Raw genomic sequence first — 10870 nt, 5'->3', positions numbered from 1 at the left:
TACATGGATTATAACGTTACAGCTATGTGTGAGGTTGTGTCTGTGTTTGTCAGTTAGTGGGTGTCTGTATCAGTGTATCTATTGATTGTTCATGATTATGGGTGTGTGAGTGTGTGTGTCCATGTGTGATGTTACAGGAAGGCACACAGTCTCTCCAGTACAGAAGAGTTTCTGTTGCTGAGGAAGGTCAGTTCTTTCTTCCTCTGTCCAGCCTGATGGGGAGAGAGAGAGAGAGAGAGAGAGAGAGAGATGGGGAGAGAAATCTCTCAGAAATCAGTTCAACATGTCATAATCTAAACCATCACAAACAGTGCCAGTAGTGAAAGTGATTATCTCTTACTGTGTGGGTGTTGTAGCCAGTGGCGGTCCAGGTAGTAGAGGTAACAGCTCTCACCTCCTTCTCACTGAGGGTGCTGGTGCATATGAATATGGAGTAGAATCTTCAGATCTCCTCTCCAAGAATTTGGAAATCTTACATTTTTACATTTTTATTTCCATATTTGCCCCCAAAAATATATACACATTGTTTAGTATATACCACAGGCACTAACTAATAGTGAAAAAGTGAAATATGGCGACGAAAACCAACAGAACATCTAATGCAAAGTTGACAAAGGCCCAGGCCCAACAAGCAGCAGCTAGCACCATTTTGAGAACTGATGACTACAACTCTCCAGCTACCCAGCAACAAGATTCTGCCACGGCCATGTGTCAACAAATGAAAGAGGCTGTAATAACTATCAATGATCGTTGAACAGGCTTGAGACAATGTTTGAGTCTCAAGACAGCACAGGCCGAACTGAAGGGCTGCATAGACACCTGAGTGAAGAACGAGCAAAGGTTCTCAATTTAGAGGGCAGGAGTCGCAGGCTGAACATCAAACTCGTGGGGATTTTGGAGGACGAAGAACAAGGGAAACGCACAGAGTTTGTGTCTAAGCTCATTCCCAAGCTGCTGGGCGACGATAACTTCCCAAAGCCCCTCATAATTGACTATGCATACCGCTCTCTACAGGTGAAGCCCTCACTAGGTGCCAAGCCGCACATCATAATCGCAAGGGTACATCACTTTCAGGAAAATAAACTCATTCTATGACTTGGATGACAGCAAGCTATGGAATACAAAGGCCAAAAGGTTCTCATCTTCTCAGACTACACCATGGAGGTGATGGAGCAACAGTGCACATTCCAAGATGTGATGCAGACCATGAGAGAGGCAGAGGTGAAATAGAGCTTTCGTTTTCCAGACAAGCTACATGTTCATCACAACGGCATGCCAAGAGTCTTCACCAAGCCCAAAGAGGCTGCAAGCATCAAATCAAAACTACAACAAACCGCCTGAAAGCGTGAAATCACTCGCCACAAAATTCTGGGATATTGTCTGAGCAAACAGTGGATTTTATGTTTATTCATGAACGGTAACATATTAATTTGTTTTCCAACAACTGAGGAGAGGACTGTTAGTTAAGTCTAAGTGTTGTTAGCTTGTTAGCGTCGTATTTGTCTGTTCTAGCCATCATGACCGGCGGTCTTAATTTACGTGAGATTGGTGAAAACAGTGCTTCATTTGGGGAAGCAGTCGGGAGGCCGGGTTTCTCTGGGGTCTGTTACTGTGTTTTGTTTTCTGCTGCCAGACAAGTTTTATTTTAATTCGTACATGTTTAAGATGTTTTATTTGAAATGTTCTTGGATATAAATGCCAGGAAACGATCATGGTAATCAGTCAGATGTTAAAGGTGTCATATTAATCTCCTGGAATGTGCACGGTCTCGGGCACACACGCAAAAAGGGTATGGTATTTAAGCAATTGAAATCACTTGGTGCTGACATCATTTTCCTGCAAGAAACGCACATAAAAGCCACGGTGCAGCAACATCTGAGATCCAACTGGATTTCTCAAGTTTATCAATCACCCTTCTCTTCCAAGGCTTGAGGTGTTGCTATTCACTTCTGTAAAAACATCCCTTTTCAACTCTCGTCCTTGTCTACAGACCCACACGGTAAGTATATCATAGTATCAGGGAAAATTAATACTGTTATAATCACAGACACCATTCAAACAGTTTTAGAAACTTTGGAGTGTTTTCTATCCAAAGCCAATAATTATATGCATATTCTACTTACTGGGCAGGAGTAGTAACCAGATTAAATCGGGTACTTTTTTTATCCAGCCGTGTCAATACTGCCCCCTAGCCCTAACAGGTTAAACGTGTTACTGTTCTGTACGGTGTTTGCCGGGCTGCGCCCCGTGCGTTAAACGTTTCCGTACGATTCTCCTATTTTTGGGTGTTATGCGCACCCTGCGCTTTTTTTCGGACGCCTTATTGTCTACGGTGGAAATAAACTTTTGATCTACCGGACCTCAGTCTCCTGCATTTGACTCTGCTCCTTTCCTGCTCCTAAGAGAATACGTGACAGTAATCAGTCAGATGTTAAAGGTGTCATATTAATCTCCTGGAATGTGCACGGTCTCGGGCACACACGCAAAAAGGGTATGGTATTTAAGCAATTGAAATCACTTGGTGCTGACATCATTTTACTGCAAGAAACGCACATAAATGCCACGGTGCAGCGGCATCTGAGATCCAACTGGATTTCTCAAGTTTATCAATCACCCTTCTCTTCCAAGGCTTGATGTGTTGCTATTCATTTCTGTAAAAACATCCCTTTTCAACTCTCGTCCTTGTCTACAGACCCACACGGTAAGTATATCATAGTATCAGGGAAAATTAACTATTTCCCTGTCACCCTATTTAACGTTTATGGCCCAAACATTGATGACCCACATTTCTTTCGTAATGTCTTTGATTTACTCCCAGATCTTAGTACCACTAATCTAATAATCAAAGGCGATTTTAATTGTTACATTGACCTGTATCTTGACAGACTGTCTACAAGTACTCCACCAAATATCACCTCTGTCCAGGTTCTAAATAATCTAATCAAATCCAGCAATCTAGTGTACATCTGGAGACGGCAACATCCTACTCATTCTACTCTCATGTTCCCAAGTATTATTCTACAATCGACTACTTCCAAATAGATTCCAAATTGATACCCAACGTGCTCAATTTGAAATGACATAGCATCTTAATAAGTGACCACAGTCCAATTATCTTGTCCCTCAATCTTGCTTTACCAAAACAGAATTACAGTTGGCGTTTTAACCCCTCCTTGCTCACAGACCATGAATTAATTGACTGCATGACAGCCAAGTTCAAGTCCGGGCTCTGGCTGGGCCACTCAAGGACATTCAGAGACTTGTCCCGAAGCCATTCCTGCGTTGTCTTGGCTGTATGCTTAGAGTCGTTGTCCTGTTGGAAGGTGAACCTTATCCTCAGTCTGAGGTCCTGAGCGCTCTGGAGCAGGTTTTCATCAAGAATCTCTCTGTACTTTGCTCCGTTCATCTTTCCCTCGATCCTGACTAGTCTCCCAGTCCCTGCCGCTGAAAAACATCCCCACAGCATGGTTCTGCCACCCCCATTCTTCACCGTAGGGATGGTGCCAGACGTGATGCTTGGCATTCAGGCCAAAGAGTTCAAACTTGGTTTCATCAGGCCAGCAAATGTAGTTTCTTATGGTCTGAGAGTCCTTTAGGTGCCTTTTCGCAAACTCCAAATGGCTGTCATATGCCTTTTACTGAGGAGTGGCTTCCGTCTGGCCACTCTACCATAAAGGCCTGATTGGTGTAGTGCTGCAGAGATGGTTGTCCTTCTGGAAGATTCTCCCATCTCCACAGAGGAACTCTGGAGTTCTGTCAGAGTGACCATCAGGTTCTTGGTCACCTCCCTGACCAAGGGCCTTCTCCCCTGATTGCTCACTTTGGCCGGGCGGCCAAAGAGGAAGAGTCTTGGTGGTTCCAAACTTCTTCCATTTAAGAATGATTGAGGCCACTGTGTTTTTGGGGACCTTCAATACTGCATGAATGTTTTGGTGCCCTTCCCCACATCTGTGCCTCGACACAATTTTGTCTCGGAGCTCTACGGACAATTCCTTTGACCTCATGGCTTGGTTTTTACTCTGACATGCACTGTCAACTGTGAGACCTTATATAGACAGGTGTGTTCCTTTCCAAATCATGTCCAATCAATTGAATTTGCCACAGGTGGACTCCAATCAAGTTGTAGAAACATCTCAAGGATGATAAATGGAAACAGGATGCACCTGAGCTCAATTTCGAGTCTCATAGCAAAGGTTCTGAATACTTATGTAAATAAGGTATCTGGGTTTTTTTTATCTGATAAATTTGCAAAACAAATTGAAAAACCTGTTTTAACTTTGTCATTATGCAGTATTGTGTGTAGATTGATGAGGGAAAAAAGTATTTCATCTATTTTAGAATAAGGCTGTAACATAACTAAATGTGGAAAAGGTCAAGGGGTCTGAATACTTTCTGAATGCACCGTATATTCTTCCAGATTTGATGCTTCTAGTTCTGATGTATCAGCCTTCTTATATTCCATCAGCCTGCCAAAACTTGATGATAGTGACAAAAAGTAACTGCCAAAACTTGATGATAGCACTAATGTGCTTGAACAACATGTAAAAAACATTATTCATCCGGATCAGACAGTGTTCATCTCCGGAAAGTCTTTTCATAATGTGCGCAGGCTGCTTAACATTCTATATGCAAATCATGCGAAAGGCTCCAAGGCGGCTATTATATCGCTAGATGCTCAAAAAGCGTTTGACCAAATAGAATCATCATACATGTTCGAAACACTCACTAGGTTTGCATTTGGTCACTTATTAATCACCTGGGTCAAAATGCTCTGTGCCTCCACAACATACTTTATTCTGACCTCCAGTGACAAATCCAGTCCTTTTGAACTACATAGATCTGTTCAGCAGGGCTGGCCACTCAGTCCTCTGCTCTTCGCTGTTTCCCTTGAACCACTAGCGATACAAATAAGGGACCATCCTAATTTTCAAGGTCTTAAAGTAGGAAACAAAGAAAGCTGCATTTTGTAATAAGCTTCTATACATCTCGGACCCAGTAGCCTCTGTTCCTAACTTACAAGACTTAATCAATTCATTTGGCAAAATATCTGGCCATTTAAGAAATTGGGGGAAACGTGATCTCATGCGTATCTCAAATCAAATCAAATGTATTTATATAGCCCTTCTTACATCAGCTGATATCTCAAAGTGCTGTACAGAAACCCAGCCTAAAACCCCAAACAGCAAGCAATGCAGGTGTAGGAAAAACTCCCTAGAAAGGCCAAAACCTAGGAAGAAACCTAGAGAGGAACCAGGCTATGAGGGGTGGCCAGTCCTCTTCTAGCTGTGCCGGGTGGAGATTATAGCAGAACATGGCCAAGATGTTCAAATTTTCATAAATGACCAGCATGGTCAAATAATAATAATCACAGTAGTTGTCGAGGGTGCAACAGGTCAGCACCTCAACCGCTCCTGCTGTCTTTAGAGAGTTGGAAACAGCAGGTCTGGGACAGGTAGCACGTCCGGTGAACAGGTCAGGGTTCCATAGCCGCAGGCAGAACAGTTGAAACTGGATCAGCAGCACGGCAAGGTGGAATGGGGACAGCAAGGAGTCATCATGCCAGGTAGTCCTGAGGCATGGTCCTAGGGCTCAGGTCCTCTATGAGAGAAAAAGAAAGATAGAAATATAATTAGAAAGAGCATTCCTAAATTCACACAGGACACCAGGTAAAACAGGAGAAATACTCCAGATATAACAGACTGACCCTAGCCCCCCGACACATAAACTACTGCAGCATAAATACTGGAGGCTGAGACAGGAGGGGTCAGGAGACACTGTGGCCCCATCCGATGATACCCTTGGACAGGGCCAAACAAGGTAGGTTATAACCCCACCCACTTTGCCAAAGCACAGCCCCCACACCACTAAAGGGATATCTTCAACCACCAACTTACCATCCTGAGACAAGGCCGAGTATAGCCCACAAAGATCTCCGCCACGGCACAACCCAAGGGGGGGCGCCAACCCAGACAGGAAGACCACGTCAGTGACTCAACCCACTCAAGTGACGCACCCCTCCTAGGGACGGCATGGAAGAGCACTAGTAAGCCAGTGACTCAGCCCCTGTAACAGGGTTAGAGGCAGAGAATCCCAGTGGAGAGAGGGGAACCGACCAGGCAGAGACAGCAAGGGTGGTTTGTTGCTCCAGTGCCTTTCTGTTCACCTTCACACTCCTGGGCCAGACTACGCTCAATCATAGGACCTACTGAAAAGATGAGTCTTCATAAAGACTTAAAGGTTGAGACCAAGTCTGCGTCTCTCACATGGGTAGGCAAACCATTCCATAAAAATGGAGCTCTATAGGAGAAAGCCCTGCCTCCAACTGTTTGCTTAGAAATTCTAGGGACAATTAGGAGGAGTGCGTCTTGTGACCGTAGCGTACGTGTAGGTATATACGGCAGGACCAAATCGGAAAGATAGGTATGAGCAAGCCCACGTAATGTTTTGTAGGTTAGCAGTAAAACCTTGAAATCAGCCCTTGCCTTAACAGGAAGCCAGTGTAGGGAGGGTAGCACTGGAGTAATATCATCAAATTTTTTAGTTCTAGTCAGGATTCTAGCAGCCATATTTAGCACTAACTGAAGTTGATTTAGTGCTTTATCCGGGGAGCCGGAAAGTAGAGCATTGCAGTAGTCTAACCTGGAAGTAACAAAAGCATGGATTCATTTTTCTGCATAATGTTTGGACAGAAAATTTCAAATTTTTACAATGTTACGTAGATGGAAAAAAGCTGTCCTTGAAACAATCTTGATATGTTCGTCAAAAGTTAGAGATCAGGGTCCAGAGTAACGCCGAGGTCCTTCACAGTTTTATTTGAGACGACTGTACAACCATCAAGATTAATTGTCAGATTCAACAGATCTCTTTGTTTCTTGGGACCTAGAACAAGCATTTTTGTTTTGTCCGAGTTTAAAAGTAGAAAGTTTGCAGCCATCCACTTCCTTATGTCTGAAACTGTCATAGGAATTTTCTATCCTAATGATATTAATTAACAATCAATAAGCCTTGACTAATCCCCAAGGTTTGTAAGACAATGGGTTAATAATTAGGCAAGGACTCAGCTTTCTGCAAAAGGTTCGTACGGTTTATTCAGAGAACGTTCTGCCCAACATTAACAAAGAAGTTCATTTTATCCTCTCTCTCCGCTTACGCACACACCTCCACACCAACAGTAGATTACCTACGCACACACATACACACAAACAGTAGGTGAACAGTATCTCTCCCTTGACTTCCCACCACTGTTAATCACTATCCAGCGCTGCCCGTTCCTTTCCCCCGAGATTAGAGAAGCCTTGAGGGTCACTCCCTTTCTCCTCTAAGTTACTCCAAGTTCCTCAGCTGCAGGGTCAAGCACAGTCTACTTGTTGTTATCTTAGGCCCACTAAAACACACACACACACACACACACACACACACACACACACATTTTGTCCTGGGCCTCTACTAGACCTTATGGGACTAACGTTCAGTACATTAATTATTCATTATCCATGCTACATAACTACTAATTAATAATAGATTATTGATTCATTTACCTTTATTAGATAATTCTCTTATCAGAAACACAGGCTTCCAGCGAGGGCAATTGTGTGGGGCTTCACCATTTTTCATTGAAATGTACAGCTGTGTGTCATCCGCATAGCAGTGAAAGTTAACATTATGTTTTCGAATGACATCCCCAAGAGTTAAAATACACAGTGAAAACAATAATGGTCCTAAAATGGAACCTTGAGGAACACAGAAATGTACAGTTGATTTGTCAGAGGACAAACCATTCACAGAGACAAACTGATATCTTTCCGACAGATAAGATCTAAACCAGGCCAGACCTTGTCCGTGTAGACCAATTTGGGTTTCCAATCTCTCCAAAAGAATGTGGTGATCAACGGTATCAAAAGCAGCACTAAGGTCTAGGAGCATGAGGACAGATGCAGAGCCTCAGTCTGACGCCATTAAAAGGTAATTTACCACCTTCACAAGTGCAGTCTCAGTGCTATGATGGGGTCTAAAATGAGACAGAAGCATTTCGTATATATTGTTTGTCTTCAGGAAGGCAGTGAGTTGCTGCGCAACAGCTTTTCAAATTTTTTTTGAGAGGAATGGGAGATTCAATATAGGCCGATATTTTTTTAGATTTTCTGGGTCAAGGTTTGGCTTTTTCAAGAGAGGCTTTATTACTGCCACTTTTAGTGAGTTTGGTACACATCCGGTGGATAGAGAGCCGTTTATTTAAAGAGGAGTCCGTGATTTCCTTTCTAATGATCATGATCTTTTCCACAAAGAAGTTAATTAATGATCCTAGGAGGGCCAAGCACAGGAAGCAGCTCTTTCAGGTTTAGAGGCCATGATTATTTAAATCATTGTGTCAAGAGATATAGTACTAAAACACTTGAGTGTCTCCCTTGATCCTAGGTCCTGGCAGAGTTGTGCAGACTCAGGACAACTGAGCTTTGGAGGAATACGCAGATTTAACCTGTTAACCTCTTTGGGTAGGGGGCAGTATTTTCACATCCGGATAAAAAACGTACCCGATTGAATCTGGTTGTTACTACTGCCCAGAAACTAGAATATGCATATAATTGTTTGATTTGGATAGAAAACACCCTAAAGTTTCTAAAACTGTTTGAATGGTGTCTGTGAGTATAACAGAACTCATATGGCAGGCCAAAACCTGAGAAGATTCTGTACAGGAAGTGCCCTCTCTGACCATTTCTTGGCCTTCTACACTCTCTTTATCGAAAACAGAGGATCTCTGCTGTAACGTGACACTTTCTAAGGCTCCCATAGGCTCTCAGAAGGCGCCAGAACGTTGAATGATGACTCTGCAGCCCCTGCCTGAAAAACAGTAGCGCATTTGGATAGTGGTCGATCTGAGAACAATGAGACGGGTCCGCGCGTGCACGTGAAGAGGCCATTTTACATTTTCAGTCTTTGAACGAAAAAGACGTCTCCCGGTCGGAATATTATCGCTATTTTACGAGAAAAATCGCATAAAAATTGATTTTAAACAGCGTTTGACATGCTTCGAAGTACGGTAATGGAATATTTAGATTTTTTTTGTCACGATACGCGCCGGCGCGTCACCCTTCGGATCGTGTCTTGAACACAAGAACAAAACAGAGGATATTTGAACATAACTATGGATTATTTTGAACCAAAACAACATTTGTGGATGCAGTAGAAGTCCTGGGAGTGCATTCTGACGAAGAACAGCAAAGGTAATCCAATTTTTCTTATAGTAAATCTGAGTTTGGTGAGTGCCAAACTTGGTGGGTGTCAAATTAGCTAGCCCGTGATGGCGAGCTATCTACTCAGAATATTGCAAAATGTGCTTTTGCCGAAAAGCTATTTTAAAATCTGACACCGCGATTGCATAAAGGACTTCTGTATCTATAATTCTTAAAATAATTGTTATGTTTTTTGTGAACGTTTATCGTGAGTAATTTAGTAAATTCACCGGAAGTTTTCGGTATGTTTGCTAGTTCTGAACGTCACATGCTAATGTAAAAAGCTGTTTTTTTATATAAATATGAACCTGATTGAACAAAACATGCATGTATTGTATAACATAATGTCCTAGGAGTGTGATCTGATGAAGATCATCAAAGGTTAGTGCTGCATTTAGCTGTGGTTTTGGTTTTTGTGACATATATGCTTGCTTTGAAAATGGCTGTGTGATTATTTTTGGCAGGGTAGTCTCCTGACATAAATCTAATGTTTTGCTTTCGCTGTAAAGCCTTTTTGAAATCGGACAATGTGGTTAGATTAACGAGAGTCTTGTCTTTAAAATGGTGTAAATTAGTTGATTGTTTGAGAAAATTGAATTGTGGTATTTTAGTTGGTTTTGTATTTCGCGCCGTGCGATTCCATTGGCTGTTGGCTAGGGGTTCCGCAGACATCTGTCCTTAAAGAGGAGTCCGTAATTTGCTTTCTAATGATCATGATCTTTTCCTCAAAGAAGTTCATGAATTTATTACTGCTGAAGTGAAAGCCATCCTCTCTTGGGGAATGCTTCTTTTTAGTTAGCTTTGCGATGGTATCAAAAATAAATTGTTCTTATTTTCCTCAATTAGGTTGGAAAAATAGGATGATCCAGCAGCAGTGAGGGCTATTCGATACTGCACGGTATTGTCTTTCCAAGCTAGTCGGAAGACTTCCAGTTTGGTGTGGTGCCATTTCTGTTCCAATTTTCTGGAAGCTTGCTTCAGAGCTCGGGTATTTTCTGTATACCAGGGAGCTAGTTTCTTATGACAAATGTTTTTCGTTTTTAGGGGTGCAACTGCATCTAGAGTATTGCGCAAGGTTACATTCATTTCCTCAGTTAGGTGGTTAACTGATTTTTGTCCTCTGACGTCCTTGGGTAGGCAGAGGGAGTCTGGAAGGGCATCAAGGTATCTTTGGTTTGTCTGAGAATTTATAGCACGACTTTTGATGCTCCTTGGTTGGGGTCTGAGCAAATTATTTGTTGCGATTGCAAACGTAATAAAATGGTGGTCCAATAGTCCAGGATTATGAGGAAAAACATTAAGATCCACAACATTTATTCCATGGGACAAAACTGGTTCCAGAGTATGACTGTGGCAGTGAATAGGTCCGGAGACATGTTGGACAAAACCCACTGAGTCGATGATGGCTCCGAAAGCCTTTTGGAGTGGGTCTGTGGACTTTTCCATGTGAATATTAAAGTCACCAAACATTTGAATATTATCTGCTATGACTACAAGGTCCAATAGGAATTCAGGGAACTCAGTGAGGAATACTGTATATGGCCCAGGAGGCCTGTAAACAGTAGCTATAAAAAGTGATTGAGTAGGCTGCATAGATTTCAAGACTAGAAGCTCAAAAGACAAAAACATATATATTTTTT

This window comes from Salmo salar, chromosome ssa02 (assembly GCF_905237065.1).
Source record: "Salmo salar chromosome ssa02, Ssal_v3.1, whole genome shotgun sequence".
NCBI classification, from domain to species: domain Eukaryota; kingdom Metazoa; phylum Chordata; class Actinopteri; order Salmoniformes; family Salmonidae; genus Salmo; species Salmo salar.
This window is presented reverse-complemented; position numbering follows the sequence as displayed.